Source organism: Dasypus novemcinctus, chromosome 2 (genome assembly GCF_030445035.2).
Source record: "Dasypus novemcinctus isolate mDasNov1 chromosome 2, mDasNov1.1.hap2, whole genome shotgun sequence".
In the NCBI taxonomy this organism is placed as follows: domain Eukaryota; kingdom Metazoa; phylum Chordata; class Mammalia; order Cingulata; family Dasypodidae; genus Dasypus; species Dasypus novemcinctus.
Genome location: NC_080674.1, coordinates 166,350,988 through 166,369,528, shown reverse-complemented (window position 1 = coordinate 166,369,528; position 18,541 = coordinate 166,350,988). Strand labels below are relative to the sequence as shown.

Here is an 18,541-nt window from a genome sequence, read left to right as displayed (position 1 = left end):
TTGGTTTACAGATTTTAAAATGCTGAAGGAAACACACACCTGTTTTCATACAGTTCCGATCCCAAGAAGTCTAGTCACTCTCTTGCTATTTACTAACTATCCAAGTCTCCACTCATTCATCCATCTCCCCAACCAGACTCTTGGCTGAGCCCCTTTTGGAAAGCCCCTTTGCTGTCACTGATTGCTCCACTGACTGCTCTATCGGTAATTAATAAGTAGTGTGAGATTTAGACCAGCATTATCGGAGCTGAATCTGTCTCTGAAATGTAATTACATCATACTATGTGCATACTAAAGGCTAAGTATAAATAAGATACAGCCTTCCTAGCAAAAATACACACATATTTTAGATATACATAATATAAAATTACACACATGTATTTCATTATATCTGATGTGTGAAGAGCCAAAACTGAAGAGGAAAACCGAGATCCCTCTTTTGATGAAAATTATTTAAAATTTGTTTTAAAAAGCACTCTTTTCAGTAAAGTATATAATAAAATCAATTGACCAATAAAATTCAAACTGTTATGATTCCATCTTTTAACAATGATTTTGAGTAAACTACTGTTTTCTGTGATTCTCAGGTGGTCTGTATTTCATAAAATACTCAATTTTTAAGAATAAAACAGCAAGTTACTTCTTCAACAGAGAAAAAATTTTAAACATTATTATACAAACAGAATGGCAAATGTTGAACCAGCATATTTCTAGGTAGATATATCACGGGGCTTCTTCATGACAGTCAAAATCCCCTAAAAAGATGCCAGGAATGCAGACATACATATCTGCTCCTACACTCTGAAAGTGTGATCCAAAATAGAAACTTCAAACTTGATTCCCTCCTAAAATGAGAGCCATCTTCTGTTTAAAATGTCTCTCTCAGAACTCTTATGAAGCAAAGAACACAGACAGTTGCATCTAAAATTATCCTTCTTGCCAATGACCTGCCCTTCCACGCAGAAAGGAAAAGTTACAGAAGGCTGGAGTTCGGTGACAATACAAAGGATCCACAGACTTTTCTTTTTAACAGTAGTATTGTCAGCTACATCCGAAGTTTTAAATACGTGTCTCTGCCCCGCCAAAAATCAGAACTTGAAGGGGTTGAGGAAAAGACTGCAACTCCACACCAAATGTTTCAGTGCTCCAGCTCTAACTTTTTAATTAACACACACAAACGCACTCATGCACACACCACAAACTCAGAGTGCCTGCAAACACACAGCAGGCAGACGGCTCACAGAGGGAAGAGAGGTGTGGAAGTGTAAGAATTTAACAGCACTGTACCTCTCCTGTGCGTTCCACAAAGCAGCAGCTGAAACTCGCCTGCAGTCCCAGGGTATGCCGAGATGCTCCGACGGGGCCGGCAGCTCAGCCGGCCGAGTGTGAGCAGGCCCAGCCTGCGCTCAGAAGCTGCCCCAGTCAGATTTTCCAACTGCAGAAATGCAGCCAAGTCCCTGCCCATGCCTGAAGAATTTCCTGAACAGCATTCCCGTTCTTTTTCTGACTGCTTTGAAACCGTACTCTGTACTTCAATACGGCTTTGTCAGGCCAACTCGCAGCTACTGGGCTGTCTCCAGCTATCAATGGGAAACACATGTGTCAAGCACAGGCTCACTCCCCGGCAGCAGCGCCCATGGCGTCTGCTGCGCTCACACTCACGACCAGAAAGGAAACCACTTCTAGAACCAATTCTGATTTTTCAGCCATTTTCCACACAGGCTCTGCTCTGTGGTGCTAGATGCTGGAGATAATTCCTCTTTCTTCTGCTCCCCACTGCCCCTTTATTACTTGCTCCTTCCACCTGGAATCCCAGCTGACCCCTCTTAGTTGCCTGAACTCCTGCCTGTCCTGATAACAAGCCTATTACAGCTGAGAGAGATGGATCCTAATTTGATCTCCCTACCTGCTGTCACCTAAGTCTTTGCTCAAAATTTCAATTGCTGGAGGGAGAACAATATTTTTAGCATTTCCAAACTGGTTCAGCACTTCTGAGTTATCTCCTCATCCTGATATGTGCATGTCTCGCTGCTGCAACTAAAAATAATGCAATTAATTTTCAGGCACTTTTGTTGCTCTCTGCTCTTTAACTGCATTGGCCCAAAACTGTAACATTTTATGGGCTGCTGCAAGGTGTCTTACTGTTGTAGGAAACAGAAGGAAAAAGAATGTACCTTTAATCAAAATGCATCTTAACTCAGGGAACCTATGATTATTTCTAGATGACATTCCACCAAGATGTCCTGGGTACATTCTGCTGGATTTTATGGTCTGCCTATGACAATTCCTCTTTCCATGATGCAAGAAGAAATCTCAAAAGATAGGAGGATACCCCTTTTCTCTCACACTGAAAACCCCACATATCTAAAGGCCCAAAGCTAAGTTGTCAAGGTAACATTGTAGAAAAGAGACAATTTAAAGAAAGGAGCAGCATTTGTTTTGAATTTTTTTTTTTATAGGAACAATTCTCTTCCAAAATTCACACCCCATTATCAGTTTATTCTAAAGAATTGGCTTGCCAGATTTTAAACATGGTGTGTGTTCCTGAAGGGCTGTTGTAAATAATAGAAATTGGTGGCCATTTGGGATTAGCATCAAATTGCAATGGGCACATTCAACAGGATTCGATTTTTGCCTTGGCATGGAGTGTATGTGTGTGCGTGTGCGTGTGTGTGTGCTGGGGAGGGAGTGTGCACATCTAAGGTCAGGATGCAATTATAGAAATAGGATCAGAGAACTTTCGAGCTGGAAAAAACCCCAGAGACCATCCAAACCAATTGTTTCTACCTTTCATTTCCAGAGCGAAACTGAGGCCCAGGCAGATGCAATGACTAGCCTACATGGTAAAGACAGTTAATAGGAGAGCTGAGGTGGGAGCACAGGATTCTTGCCAATTGCCTATGCACTTTTCTAACCCAGAATCACCTTGGGGAGGCATGATCATGTAGCATTTAAGAGAGTAGGTTTATAATCCCATGGCCTGCCTCTTGTTGGCTCTGGACCCTGGTCAGCCTGCTAAACCTCTCTGGGCCTCGGTTTCCTCATCTGTAAAAGGGAGACAATTACTAGAATCTACCTCATAGACTTGATGAGGATTAGGTGAGATAATGAAATGATCCATATAAAAAGTTTATCATAATACCTGACACATAAGTGTCCATTACATTTCAGTTTAGGTTTTTTGTTTGATTTTAATAGACCAAAAGCCAGAACATTTTTCTCATGAAAGCAAAAACGTCCTCTCACATCTAGTGTGAGTTCCTAGGATAAATGACCTGATTGGCCTAGTTGAGTTTTCTGCTAGCTTACCTTTGCATAGTAGGAGCTCACCACCTTAAACACAGGAAGCTGGCCTAATGCTGTGTCGGAACATTAAGTTTACCCCACAGGTACTCTTCATTTATTTCCTAAAGGTAACATCGAAGTCTTTCCTAAAATTAACTCACAGGAAAGGAAAACAGTGAGACTAAGTCTGCAGTCAGTTACATTGGCTAAACAAAGTGCCACCTGAGAGAACTGGACTTTCTTTTCACCCCGTAAGAGCGCCAAGTTGCCAATCTAAAAAGAGAAAACCATTAACAATGGCAATTCCCATGTTTGGAAACTGAGAAGTCCTAAATTAACAACAAAACAAACGCCCACAAGTTGAGGAAGAAATTTCCCTGAGAGAACAGCAGCTAAAGATTCTAAAGCAGCACATTCCTACCTAGGGTTCCAGCCTTTGTAGCAAGTGGTCAATGAATCACTCACTCTTTACTAATCACGTTCCGTGTGCTCACCTGGCTTCTTTTGGGGAACTAAAAGAAGATCAGTGGTTCTTAATTTGAATGCTTTACAATTGTTTTGGTAACCAATTAAATAATAATAATAATAAATAACTAGAAAAAAGGCTCAGGCTTATACATAAGCAGAACGACAGTGATACCCAAAGGCCCCTGGCCTGAGGTTTCCCAGTGACTTACCATGTCTCATTTCACTGTGGGTATGTGGAAAGAGATATGTATCAATTTGAGATCCAGCTTCATTGCTACTAGCTGGAAAATTCTAAAAAGTGACTTAATCTTCTATTGTTAGAAAAATGATCAAATCTTGGAAATAAGGTCAAAAGGTAGGCATCGTTCATTCAGTGTTATATGTGGTCAGGTCCACTCAAAAATTATCTCAGGCAAACGCTCTTTGTTCTACTCATTGCTAATGAATACAGATCCTGGATTTAGTAATGTTACATGTTAACCTGGAGACTTTGTCTGGTAAATATCCAAATAATTTCCCTCCAGTAGAAAAGATAATTCCAAAAGTGATGGTTTACTGCCCTTTAGGATAGTAATCAGTTTTATATCTAACCTAGTAATTTCATGCTAACATTGTTCTATTAACGTACCAATAAACACTGGATTCCTCAAATGTGCTTAGAACAAGTCTTACTAGCCTACTACTTCCCCCATTACTTAATGAGTCCTATCAAATCTTGACATTAAAATATTAGATTAAACAAAACTTGTAATTATTAAATATCAATAAATTTATAATTAATATTATGATATTTGGTTTTCAGTTTCATATAGGATTCTTCTTATCACACCTTTTTGTCCTTCCCTTTCAATTATTCAATCCCTTCTACAAGGGTTAACCCTACTTGACTTCTTCCACAGATGGTCATCTCTTTGCTTATCAGTGATTTCTAGTTTTTAACATTCTAAAATTACAACTGAAATATGTCTCCCTAAAACACATACACTTTCTATAGCTGTTAACCACAAATATCACTTACAAATTTTGACCTTGAAGAGCTTATGAACCAGAAAACCTCATTTTTTACTAGAAAATAAACTCCATTAAGGCAGGGAGTTTTGTCTGCATCATCTCCTGCCATATTTCCAAATGCCTAAGATTGGTACATAGTAGGCCCATATTTTTACATTTTGAATAAATTACAGACTTTGATTTATTTGAAAACAGGGGTCCTAAATTATCATGATTGTGTTTCTTTCTTTAGAATTCTTTTGACTATAGCTTACACAAATCCAGTACCTTTGATTATTTCTCCCCATTGTGGTTTAGATTCTTTTTAATCACTTCATTTTCTGTCCTCTGAGGATGTTCCAGTTTGGCTAATTTCCTCTTAAACTGTGGTGCTGAGATGTGAACATATTTTTCAGGTGTGCTGTGTCTACCATGGGGCAGAGGAACAATCACCTCCTTTATTCAGGAACTACACTTCTACTAAAGCAATCCACAATAATAATAAGTTTGGGGGCAGTAACTTTTATTCTTACTGAGAAGTCAGTTTGGCTCAGTCTTTATGACAATTGTTACTATTAAACACATATCACATATCATTATCACATCTGTGGCTCTCAGACATCACTTTACATTAAAATCAACTGGGGGGGATTTTAAAGTTACTAGTGACAGGGTCGCATCCCAGACATTATGCTCCTGTTGGAATGGATGGGAATCAGGCAACCATACTTTTTTTAAAGCCCCAAGATGATTATGCTATGAACTAGATTTAAGAATCTAGTTCCATGATTTTTTTTTCCTAAAGAGGTACTAAGGATTGAACCCAGGACTTCATACATGGGAAGCAGGTGCTCAACTCCTTGAGCAGCATTTGTTCCCATGATATGTTAATACACAAACCTAATTCTGACTCTTTGTGGATTCAAATTCTTAGATGGCTTGCTAGTGGCTGAAAGGGGAAGGCAGCAGCTCTTACTGTGACTTGAAGGTTCTCCTGAGCTGGACGTCTAACTACTTCTTCTGTTTCTTTAAGAGCATTGACCTCCTTCTGTTCCTCCAAATAAATTATGTAGCTTCCCACTTCAGGATCTGTGTAAGAGATGTTCTCTCTCTGGAAAGATCTTCCCTTTTCCTGGAAGAGCTGCCCTCACGCTCCTGTTTTCATTCATTTCACTAAAATCTGGCCTTCCAATTTATATTCCAATATCACTTCCTCTAGTATTCTGTTCTCCCTGAATCCCTTAGATGCCCAGGCCCACAGAAGAGCACTCATCAACATAGGTGATTTTATATTTACTCGCATTTTTGATTCATGTCAATCTTTCCTGATAGACAATACATATTCTCCATGAGGGCAGAGACCAGGCCTATTTGCTCATGGCTATATCCTACTACTTTGCCCCATGGTCTTACCATAGTAAGAACACAAGAGCTATTTTTAAGTAAGTGAATGTAGCTGTTTGTTTGTTTGTTTGTTTTAACCTAAGTGCAGGACCATTCATACAATCCTACTGGCTGTATATTGACTTGTAGATTTCATTTCATCCTTCCCACCTGTTAATTTTTTTCCCCTAAATTCTCTTATAAGATGTAAATAGTTGTCAAAAAAAATGAAAACTATTCATACATTCATCTGAGTGACTTTGTGACAAATTCTCAAGTCAGGTGCCTGGCAAAGCCCTAAAGATCTGAGACACAAAACAGGGAGGCTGCGATTACTGGGGAAAGGGTGTGCCACGCCATGCACTCAGGCAGCAGGTCAAGATAAGATAATACAGTGAGGGCACTGCAGAGGCACAGAGTAGTTATGGAGCAAATTTGAGAAGATGCGTATGTCAGGGCCTTTTTGGATATAGTGGGTGGTACAGTCAAGATTCCATCTCCCTCTTCTCTAGAATTTTCTTGTCTTCATTCTCAGTTTCATTTTCTCCACGGGGTAGGAAGGTGTCCACTGGTGGTCCCCAATTCACTTTTACAGAGAAGGTAAAAGATCTTTTCCAGGGAGAGTGCAGGTGGCTCAACTTGAGCTACATGTCCATGACTGCACAAATCTCTATGATCAGGAGGATGGGGTCCTTGGTTTGGCCATCTTTGGCTCACATGACAACCCTAGAGGCAAAAGGGAGGGGATGGCTCTGACCATACCAGTACCACACAGACTAAGATTAGTAGGGAATGGAGAATTGGTGGTGGGCAGAAAAAAAAACCTATGCCTACTAAGAATAGCAGGGCATTCAAGACTTAGTCATTTTGTTCAGGGGAGGCCCTTGAAACATTTTGGGGCAATATTTAATCAAAGAATAAAAAAAAACATTTACTTTATACAGGCAAAAAAGAGGTTATTTATAGTTAAGCTAGTGACAGATGTTTAAAACAGTACCATTAAGCTCTCCTTTCATTTGAGGGTTTATTTCACAAATGAGACCTGATGAGGAATGACACCCTGTTTTGGCTATTCAAAACAGAGCAAATCCAATGCAACTTTTCAATGACCAAGGGCAAAATTGCCTGGTTGACTTTGAAGAGACTTTTTTATGGAGGGACTCTGGACCAGGAGGTTTGGCTGAGGGACAAACCAATGACCCACACTCTTTGAGAATATCTCCATTGGCCAGACACAAGGTCCAAGGTGAAGTCATCTTCTGTTTTTGAAATTCAAAAATATTCATGGTACACAGTGAATTCTTCTCATGCTAATTCATTATTTTGTGAAGGAATCAATATATTTGCTAATTTAATGTGACTAGTAATGAAATCTATTGCAAATACGCCTTTTTGAAATTAAACACTGGTGTGGCTTTATGTATCTCCATGCAGTCTTTCCTTCTCAGTGCATTGATCCTTTTAACTTTTTTTCTGATCCTTTATTTATTTATTTATTTATTTATTTATTATTTCTCTACCCTCCCCCCTCCTCCTGCCCCAGTTTTCTGCTCTCTGTGTCATTTGCTGAGTGTTCTTCTTTGTCCGCTTCTGTTGTTATCAGCGGCACAGAAATCTGTGTTTTTCTTTTTGTTGTGTCATCTTGTTGTGTCAGCTCTCCGTGTGTGCGGTGCCATTCCTGGGCAGGCTGCACTTTCTTTTACGCTGGGCAGCTCTCCTTATGGGGCTCACTCCTTGCGCCTGGGGCTCCCCTATGCGGGGGACACCCTTGTGTGGCACGGCACTCCTTGTGCACATCAGCACTGCGCATGGGCCAGCTGCACACGGGTCAAGGAGGCCCAGGGTTTGAACCGTGAACCTCCCATGTGGTAGACAGAGGCCCTAACCACTGGGCCAAGTCCGCTTCTCATCCATAATTTTTCATTGCATTACGACTTTCTGAAAGTAAAACTCTTGATATATTACATTTTTATTTGGAAATAAAATGTATGGATTTTTCATGGAAATAACCAATTAAACTAATAATTTATTGATCAACAAAAGTGGAACAGATTCCATGCTAGGCACTGGGGAGGCAGAAATGACTATGACCTATGCTTGAAGAATGCCTAGCATCACTCAAGTTTATTTTCACAATCACATTAGTATTCAAAGAAGATGTCATCCCTTTGGTATAAAACACAACTGTCAGATGCAGGAACGACTTGCAAATTATGAGCTCCCTGAAGGAGGCCTGTTTGAAACTAAAGGCCAGGCTCTAAAAACCAACACTAAAACACAGCAATTGTGCGCCAAAAAATTAAAGGCTGCCAAGGAGAGAAAGTCCAACATTAGGCTTTGCAAATTATTTGATTTTTAGAAGGAGTTCATTTGATACAGGATAGAACTAGCATAGTGTCTGGATTATAAGAGTTGCTTAATAAATGTTATTAACATTTTAGTAATAAAGAAACTTGTTAATAATAAAAAGAATTCCCTTTCTGTTTTTGCAGATTTAGGCAAAAGAATTTTAAACAACTTGCTAATAATAAAAAAATTCCTATTCTGTTTTTGCAGTCCGTTTAGAAAGAGAATTTTAAACTATTTTTAAAATTCAAAATTGGTGGACTTTCACATATTCTGATCTAAAAGGGGATGTAGATAATGAAGTCCAGCCTCTCTGTTACTTAAATCGGAATATTGAGACTTCAAGAGGGGAAGTAACTTTCCTCAGAGTCACACAGTTGGTGGAGAAGGGCAAAAGATGTGTGCTTTTTGATACCTAGGGGCAATCACTGTGATCCTAGGAGATGATTCATTGTATCACTTCTTTCCGCATTGGAATTAATTTCCTGAAATACAATCTGTGTTCTAAGATGAGTTATCTGGTTAGCTACTTCTCTCCTTACTCCCTCTTAAGCAATCAGGAGGTCTTAGGTTTTCTGAGTATTACTTTAAATGAAAATGGGTAAAGCTAGTAAAATAATAAAAAGGTGAGTCCCAAGATAGAATGCCACCATTCCAAGTTAAACAAAGACTTGTCTTAGAGACCTTTAACTCTGAACTAAAAGAGCAACTGCTCACTAAATATCTGCTGGAATCAGTTGAAAGAAAAGATTTCTTGATCTTCAGTAGAAGATCAAGCAGGGCTTGATAGCTAGGTTATTTTCTCTAAGGCAGGGGTTCTTAACAAGGTGTCAGAGAGCTTGAACTGAAATCCAAAAAATCATTACTCTTGTGGGGACGTGTTGGTGCAGGTGTGGTATATTTAGTGAATAATACACAGTATAGTATGGACTTAGTAAGGGGCCCACGGTTTTCACCTGACAGGCAAAGAGGTCCGTGGAACAAAATAGATTAAGAACCCCTGTTCTAAGGCTTCCGTCTTGATAAACTTCATCACAATTTTTAATAACTTGAGCTTCATCACTTGTAATTAATAGAAACTGTTGAAGACAATAGGCAGGGCCAACTGGTCGAGATGCATTGCTGTCATATCTTAGAAGACCTTAGGATGGAGTACTAATAAAACAGATTCATAGGAATAAACTTCAAAAGAATGTAGTGTTCTGCTCCACATACTCAAAAGCAGGAAGCAGAACAGTCCTCTGAGAAATTATAGCATAAACACGGACTGGATGAGGACAGAAATATGAAAGTCAGCATAGAGAAGGAGTGTATACCTGAGAGCACATTCAACCCTAATACAACTACATTGGCATAACTAATGAAAGAACCTGCCATTGAAAAGCTCATTAATGGATGTTGGAAGAAAGGAGTGAGCACTTCAAGAAGGGTCTTAGCCAATGGATTCTACTCAAATTTATTGAGTAGATGTTATGTGCCATGCATTGGAGATATAGAAGATATAACAGGTAGAGCCTGTGGCTGTTTGAGATGTTTTTATTAATTCCCAAAAGAGAAAGATTAGGTTTGTAAACTAATCTACTCTGGGTGTGCCACCCTTTTGATTATATTGGATTCAGTTGAGGTCTTGATTAGATTACCTAAGACTAGGGCTTTGATTCAACCACATCAGTAAGATATAACTCAGGCCCCTAGGTGGGCCAGCATAAATGGACACTCATTCAAGAAAGCACACCGCAAGAGAGAGAACTGTGTCTTTTTTTATCTTGGGGCCCTGTGGAAAGATGAGCCATTCACCTGAGAGTTTGCAGCTGACCTTGGGAAGAGTGCCAAGACTGATACAGAAAACCTAGAAAGAAATGAGCCTGATGACAGGAGAGAAAGGAAGCAATGGGAGACAAGCCCTATGCCAGCCTGCGGCTGAGTGAAGGAAGCCCAGAGGGGAGGGCTGAAGCCTTTCAGAGATCGGTGATCACCTGCTTCCACATGTGGCAACTGACTTTGGTGAGAAAGCAACTTTGAGTTGAACTCTTTAGGGCCTTGTGACTATAAATTTTTACCCCAAATAACTACATTTTATAAAGGCCAACAAATTTCTGGCACTTTGCTTCAGCACCCCTTTGACAGACTAATAGAAAGCCTTTGTCCTCAAGGTACTAGATGTCTTTCTGGGAAAGACTTTGAGTGTCTCTGGTACCATTGGCAAGACTGGCTCTAGGCTAACTTATCCAAATGCCATTAAGAAATCCTTGTTATCTAACTCTGTTGAGATTTCAAATGCATCAGTTGCTTTCTCATTTTGTTCCTTCTTTCTTTGTAGATCCTCATAATGGAAGAAAAGGTGCAGCTCTCTCCATGCATGGGACACTTTTATTTCTCATTGTAAATTTTTAAATTGGTGTCTTTAATTTAGAATCAATCTCATGAGATTGGTTCATGTGAGTCTGCCAATGAAAGAAAAATAAAAAAAACAAAACACAATAAAACATTGAATTCTTCTTGCTGAACCGGCAGACTCAACTTTCTAAGCCTGCTTATTGAGGCTATGAAAGACCTTCTCTAAGAACTCTAGGCAAAGAGATTTCCTCATGAATAAATCACCATAACATCTATAAATTGCCAGACCTAGAATGCAGAATAATGAATTGGAGAGGTTTTATAGCTACAGAAATGGGTCAATTCTTTTCCCACTCCATTTAACACATCTCTAAGAGATCATGGGAGCTGAGCCACTTCATTCCATTCTCTCTCACCAACATATTACCATGTATCAATATTTTATTCTAAAGAAACATTTAAAGAGTCTACTATCAGAAGAGTTATAGCAGTACTGGGGCTCAATGTGAAGTATAAAGTCACACTTGAGTGTGTAGTGCCTAATTGGTATTAACAAAACCTCTTGTGTTTCTTAATAGTCAAAGTCAAAATATTAAAAATTCTCACATTGCACATTGGTAATGGTAGTGCTGGTGGAATTGGGACAACTGATACAAAAAACTATATTATACTTGATAAGTTTGATTTATTCAGATTAATCGTAAAATTTCAATTTACTTTGTGTTCTGCCTAACATCTCAAGCACTTTCCAACCATGAAAATCACATCTCACATTTAATTTTTGGCTTAATCTCTATAAATTAAGTTTCAGAAGACAGAAAAAATTTAAATTTCTATATTAATTAATATCTAGGAGCAGTTTCAGCACATCCTTGCAGTTGAGCCAGAATAAATTATTCACCAAGACAGTGACCTTCCTTTATATTTAATCTCTTGTTTCTGTTTAATTCATTTTATATATTTGACTAAATTTGCTTTTCCCTAAGAACTCTTTGTTGTATTTAATTATGGGGAACTTAAGACCACTCATCATCAATTTAATGTTTATAGAATTATAATTTTTGGAGTTTCAGAAACTATGAACCAAGGTTTCCAGGCTGCATGAAAAGGAGAAGTTTTTTAGAATAGATGCCTAAATATTTAACAGAAGAAAACCAGCATGCCATGCCCTGTGCTGCATTTCATATGCACATCTGCACAGAAGCCAAATTGAACTGCATTTATGAATTCAAGAATGAGTCTCATTAGCAGAGAAAACATAAATTTGAATAGGGAGTCTACATTTGGGGGGAAAAAGCTGTTACTGGGACTCATTTAATCAAGGTAGCTACCACATCAACTTACTGTGAGGCTATGCTCCCAGTATCCTGAAATGTTAAGAACCAACAGTGCCAGCCACTAAAATAATATTTCCTTTAGTCCTTAAGACTCAGATCGTTTTCCTACCTTAAATTTGATTTCCCTTAGCTCTTCAGAGATACTTAGACTTATTTCAGGAAACAGTGCCTTGTTGGGTATTATATTTTGTAACTAGAATTGGAGAAGTTGCACAGACTCTTTTCACAGAATATTGTCAGAGAACCATAATGGTCCCATTTATTGAGTACCCCTGTGTATCAGGTACTTTACTGGCAATCTCTCTCTTCATCTCACCATCTCAGGGCTTGACACACTTTTTCCGTAAAGGGCCAGAGAATTACTATCTTTGGATTCACAGGCTGCACATTGTCACGGTTACTCAATTCTGCCATTATAGCATAAAGGTAACAATTCACAATGCACAAAAGAATGAGCATGTGCTGCTCCCATAAAACTTTGGTGACTCTGGAATTTGAATCTCACTTTTTTTTCGTGTCATAAAATACTATTCTTATTTTGTTTTCTGTTGTTTTTCAATCATTAAAAAATATGAAAATCCTTCTTAGTTTAGGAGACTAAAACAGGCAGCAGGTCAGAGCCATAGCTTTCCAGTCCCCGTACTTTCTAAAAGTTTCAGGGCAGGGAATCGAAGCCCAAAGGGACACTAACTCAAAGAATTACTAGCATGAAGCAACTTTAACTCTAAGCTTTCTTTTGTTTGATTACCTATGTCTCTGTGTTCTGGTTTATATTTATTGCAAAGGCTAAAATCTTCCACTACCCAAGGTCTTAAAATGACTGACAAATGAGTAAATAAGTATGCCTGAGCTGATATGTTTCTGCTTTGAGTACAATTAATTCAACCAAAGACTATTGTCTTCAGTGGACCTTGTATATCATTTGGAAGAGAAGTGGTTCTGGCAAATTGAAACTAATAAATTATGCTTGTATTTACTCACTGGTCCTTAAAATAAAAACAAGTTGGTTTTTCTATTACTATATATTTTATTTATATATGCTGGAATTGTTAAACAACTTTTTTTAACCTCTTTTGGGGAAAAATACTCAGACTTTTGAAATCAACTTCTTTTAGAGAAAAAGGGTGAAAACTGAAGAAAATGAGGAAGAAAATGGGTAGGAAATCAAATATAAGTTAAATTCCATTCAAAAATTCTCTTAAACTTGAGCCTGTGGGATTTAAGGGAAACATATTTAGAACTTCCAAAAGAAAGCTATGGTGTTTTCCAATCTGAAACTTCTAGCATCATGAATCAATAACTAATCATTAAATGGGTATTAAATGGGTATGAGGTCAATCAAAAAACTTTCAAGGAAGAGGAGGAAGTGGGAGAGAAGACAGGGGGAAAAGAAGGAAAAGAAGAAATGATGCCTCAGTCATAAGGATAAAGTTATATATATATGTGTGTGTGTGTGTGTGTGTGTGTATGGATTTGGGACATGGTGCTTAGAATTGCTGAGAGGGTGAGAGGGTAAAGGATATAAGGAAAAATAGAAACAAGACTAACCTAAGTTGGAAGAGAGGAACCATCAAGGGCTTCATATACAAATTAAGCTTGAAGTAAGTTGAAGAATTAAAAAGTAATCACTAAGTTAGTGACTGGAGGAAAAGGAATGTAGGAAATTCTCTTAAAGAACTAGTTAAGTTTGTGCCGATGAAGATGATGGTAAAAATTCCAATTATTATTTTTTGAAGTAACACTTTACCTGGTGCCGTGTTAAGTGTTTTTCATATATAATTTAATCTGTACAACAATCCTATGAGTTAAGTGCTAGAATTATCTTTAATTTAGATTTGGGGAAATTGAGGTACAGAGAGGTTAAGTAACTTCCCCAATGCACATAGCGGATAAGAGTTAAAGATGGGATTCTACTCAAGCCTGTCTGATGACAGTCTGTGTTCTTAATTGCTATGCTAAACTGCTTCTCATTCCTATTAATGAATATGAAATTGAAGCAGAGTGGTGTCATGGATTTAATATATTTTATGAGTAATGGACTAATGCAATTTTAATAGCTCTTTGTAATTTGTAAAATGCATTCACACATACAATGTTTCACTTGAGTTTCAGAACATCCCTAGCTAAGGATTATCTTCTCTAAGTACATTAATGAAGAAATTTATGTTCAAAGAAGTTAAGTGACTTGCTCAAGGTCACAGGGCTGGAAAATTTTGGTGTGGTAGAAGGGATGAGCAGGCTGTATATACAGAACTGGGTTAGAATCTAGCCCTGCCACTTTCTATCTGAATGTCTTTGGACAAACCAATCCTTTCCAACTTCAAAGTCTGCACCTGAAGGAATTCTAACTTCTCAGTGTCTTTTACAGGATAAAACTCTTTAACCTACATGACTGCCTTTGGCACATGTATGCAGACAAAAATGAATTTCCTTCATCTTCCACAGACATCCTGAGTGTCCCAGTAACAGTCCTGGAATCAGGGTCAGAGATTCACGGCTTTTTTCTCAACTTCGCCCTCAGCCAGCTGTGACACAATGCTAATACTTGACATCCATCTATAAACACTGATTGGTAAGCTGGCTCTCCAGGAAAACAAAACAAAACAAAAACAACAACAAAAAAGGAAAAAAAAAGGAAAGAAAGAAAGGCTTTCTTTGTAGCATTTGCTAATTTAAAGTAATCAACATGATGTTACCCAACATGGAGCTTGGAAGAGATGCACTCAATCAGTTCTCTCCAATTCCAACAGGTATGAGCAGTCTCCAATGCACCGAAGAGAAAAACTTTGCTTTTTCTCTTTTTCTTTTCCTTTTCTTTTCTTTTTTTTTTTTTTTTTTTTTTTGGCTGCTGCTAATAAAAATTATATCCAACTCATATTTAGAATTCTGCTGGAAAGGGTAGAGTAGTAGAGCAGGAACACTGCCCTAACCCAGCCTCCTCCATTGAGCCCCCTAAGTCATTTCAGAAGAAACCACTCAAGCAGGTCTCTTCCAGGACACTCATTCTGTAATATTATATTCTATGATATTATAAGGAAAATATATTTCTTAGCTCATAAACCTTTGGAAAAGATTTACTCTAACAGATGTATATCATTTTAGTAAACCAATCAGATTTCTAGTCAATACAATAGAGAGGATTTTACTGACATTATAAAACAATCGTTTCTGGACTAATTGTGGCACCTGATCATGTGAACACCCCCGCTCTGGCTGTAGAGCTACACTCCCACATGGTGACATTGAAGTTTTCAGATAAAGACACTAACTGCAGTAGCAGAGCTCCTGGACCTGGGCTCTGCAAAATCTCATACGATGTGACAGACTTTAAGACAGCAGGGAATCTATTTCTCAAGCAGCGAGTGGTAAAAGAACAAGCATCACAGAGAAGGAGAAAAAGGAAAACATTTCTTAGAGAAAACTACCTTATATTTGATAGAGCATGTTACGATTTTTAAAACACCTTTCATCCTGAATTTCTTCTATCTTTGCAGCAACTCTGTGAGTTGCACAGAGCAGGGTTTTTCTTTGCTTCTTAAACTCACTGGGTCCTTCCTGCAGTGGGACTTGTGCACATGCTCTCCCCTCTAAGCTCTTCCTGCTCCCCTTTACCTGGCCAACACTGCAAGGCACCTCCTCTAATGCCACTCTCTTCTCTATTCCCTGCCGCAAATGCTTTTAAAAACGCTCTAATCCGCTTTCATAGAATTACAATAGTGATTGATTGCTGTGATTTTTTTGTTTGTGTCTGCCCTTTCCCTGGAATAGAAGCTTCAGGGAAGCGAAGATATGCTCTCTTTTATTTTTTTTAACACTGTTTTATGCAGTTTCAGAAACATATCATGCACTCAGTAAATAACCTCCTTACCTGTTTACCAATATAAAAAAAAATAATGAATGACATGCTAGAGATACAAGTTAAGTTTGGGGTGAATTTAGAAAAGCAAAACAAAAACTTTATTCTTTTAGATCAAGGGTTAACAAATAAGGTCTGTTGGTCAATTCCACTTCACAGGCCGTGTTTTTACAAATAACATTTTCTTATAACGCAGTCATGCCAATTTCTTTGACTGCCTTTGCACTATGACATAGAGTTGAGTAGCTCTAACAGAGACTGTGTGGCCTGAAAAGCCTACAATATTTACTAACTAGCCCTTTACAGAAAAAGTTTGCTGACCTCTGTTATAGATATAGGGGCAAAACTAAATGTGAAACCAAATGTGGCCGATGAGAGACATTTAATTTCATTTTACTTTTTCTATTTTCTCAGGATCCTATTAAAAACAGAGAAGAGGGAATCACATGAAGAGGGAAGAGGCATATTTAACAAAGCCAGGGATTACTTGTATTTCTGTAAAACTAGATGCTGCTTTATGTAAAATCTAACATTTTACAGCTTTCTCACAGCCACCAACATTTATTGCATACTTACCATGTGCCAGAAATTATGTTTGATAGTTTGTGATACTTTGTCTTTCTTAACTACCAATCATATGTTTTACAGCACATGAATGTTGCTCAATTATAGATAATTTGGTATTTTCCATATTTATAAAAATGGAAAATTCTGGAGACTAGAAATGCATGCTACTTTGCTAACAGTAGGTGGTCAGTAAATATTTGTTGAATTAAAACTGCTTGTGGTCCCAGCTGTAGAACAGTGTCTTCCAAAGAGTTCCCCACAAGGATGAAGCAATAGAAAGAAGGCCTTAGATTTGTTTGAGAAGCCAACTAACTAACTGTATGGTATGAGGCAGGATCCATAATGCTGGATTTCTCAGAGCTTTAGTATTCAAAGAGCTCTCTGAGTCTCCAAAGGGGACTAACAAACCCTGCACTTCCTCAGCTTATAGAGCTACAGACTCTTTAAAACAGAACATTTTATAGGACTAGTGTTCTACAGAACACATTTTGGAGAATTACACTGCAGAAAAAATAAGATGCGCTATCAAGGGCTCTAACTTCTTGTTTCAATCAGTGCAGTCTAGAAATTACCTAACACCAGTAATACAACCAGTCTGGGGCTAAGAGGCTATGGAGGAAAAGGAATTGTCTACATTGCTCTTCTTATGGGAGGAAAAAAAAAAAAAAAGGCACATCACAGGAAAAAACTCATAATGTAAGATCAGAAAGTTAGGACCTACGGGGCCAGCTCCTAGATGCCACAGAATAAATCAGGGACGGGCCTTCTTAAAGTCAAAATCAAAGCATGAAACAAATATCCTATAGCAAATGTTGAATATCTAAAGAAAAATCAGGGAAAAAAAATTGCGCTAAAGACATGTTTATTTTAGAGTGAAGTTTATCTTTTTCCAATCTGTGGAGTGCGTCTTTTGATCTTGAGCCCGGTGAAGTGACTAACACATTGAGAATGCCATTTGATGTCTGTGGCTCTGCTGGAGCTTCATTTGAGTCTCAGGAATAAAAAACCCTGTTGTTTCTTCTTTGGACAAACACCAAACATGACAATGCTCTTCAGGGTACCACATATTTTATTGCGAAAAATAAACGCTTGGAATAGAGATTTTTAAAAAAATCTGAGAGGCTGCCAAAATAAAGTTCATGTCGGGTGGGCAATGGAAGATTTCCTCCATCTTGGGACGCTGTTGAGGACAGAAAGGAACCTTAATGATACAAATGGAGCAATGTAAAATCTCTTAGGTATTTTATGTGTGAAGTGATGGGTTCAGAACTATTGGTTTCCTTAGGTCTTTGACAAGAATGCACAAATCATAGGGAAAGAGAATTCAGTGGTAGGACAGCTCCCAGAGTTCTGTCAATGTGACTGTTTCCAGCTGTTTCCTGTAATGATGCCTTGGCTGGCATCAGCCTCTATCCAGAATATGTTCTGAAGCACACAACTAAGTGACAAGATGCACCTTTTATAGATTTTATGCCTTTGCATTTTCTTAGTTATCATATAACCTTGTGAGAATGTGTTTTAAGTCAACACGCCTGTAAATTAAACACCAAGACCAGTATCCCTCACCCAGGGGCTGGCCATGTATTATTTCTAAACTTTAAAACAATACCAGCAAAGAGTATCCCTATGAAGCAGGCTAACTTGATAGGGAATTAATAGAAGGATCTGGAACCTGACAGAGAGTCCACGTGGACACCAGAAACCCCCAGCTGCTGGAGGAACCCCACCCCCGGGATTCTGCTACCCAGAACAAAGACTCCTTCCCGGGAACAAGGATAAGCCGGGATGTTCTCTAGGAACTTTATCATTGGATCCTCACTAAGGAGTTGATGGGTGGGGTGATCAATTCAAACAGCAAACAGCTGGAACCCCCTCCCCTCCCATTAGCAAAGGGGTGGAATAATTAGCAATTTAAAAGCAAACCATGAGGCTTGCATGTGCTCTCTCACCTTACTCTTTTGCCTGCGGGCCT

General features: G+C 38.5%; 1 protein-coding gene across 2 annotated transcripts in view; it reads right to left on the bottom strand.

Moving 5' to 3' along the window:
• The window catches only part of SGCD (sarcoglycan delta), a 482,630-nt gene that overhangs the window by 446,144 nt on the left and 17,945 nt on the right, over positions 1–18,541 (bottom strand). Inside the window, exon 1 of one of the 2 annotated variants that reach the window (XM_004466363.5) lies at positions 1,288–1,570. The exons of the other annotated variant lie outside the window; for it this stretch is intronic. The gene's annotated coding sequence lies outside the window, so the exon portion shown is untranslated. Of the gene's footprint in view, positions 1–1,287; positions 1,571–18,541 lie in introns of those variants that run through there. 2 annotated transcript variants of the gene reach the window in all.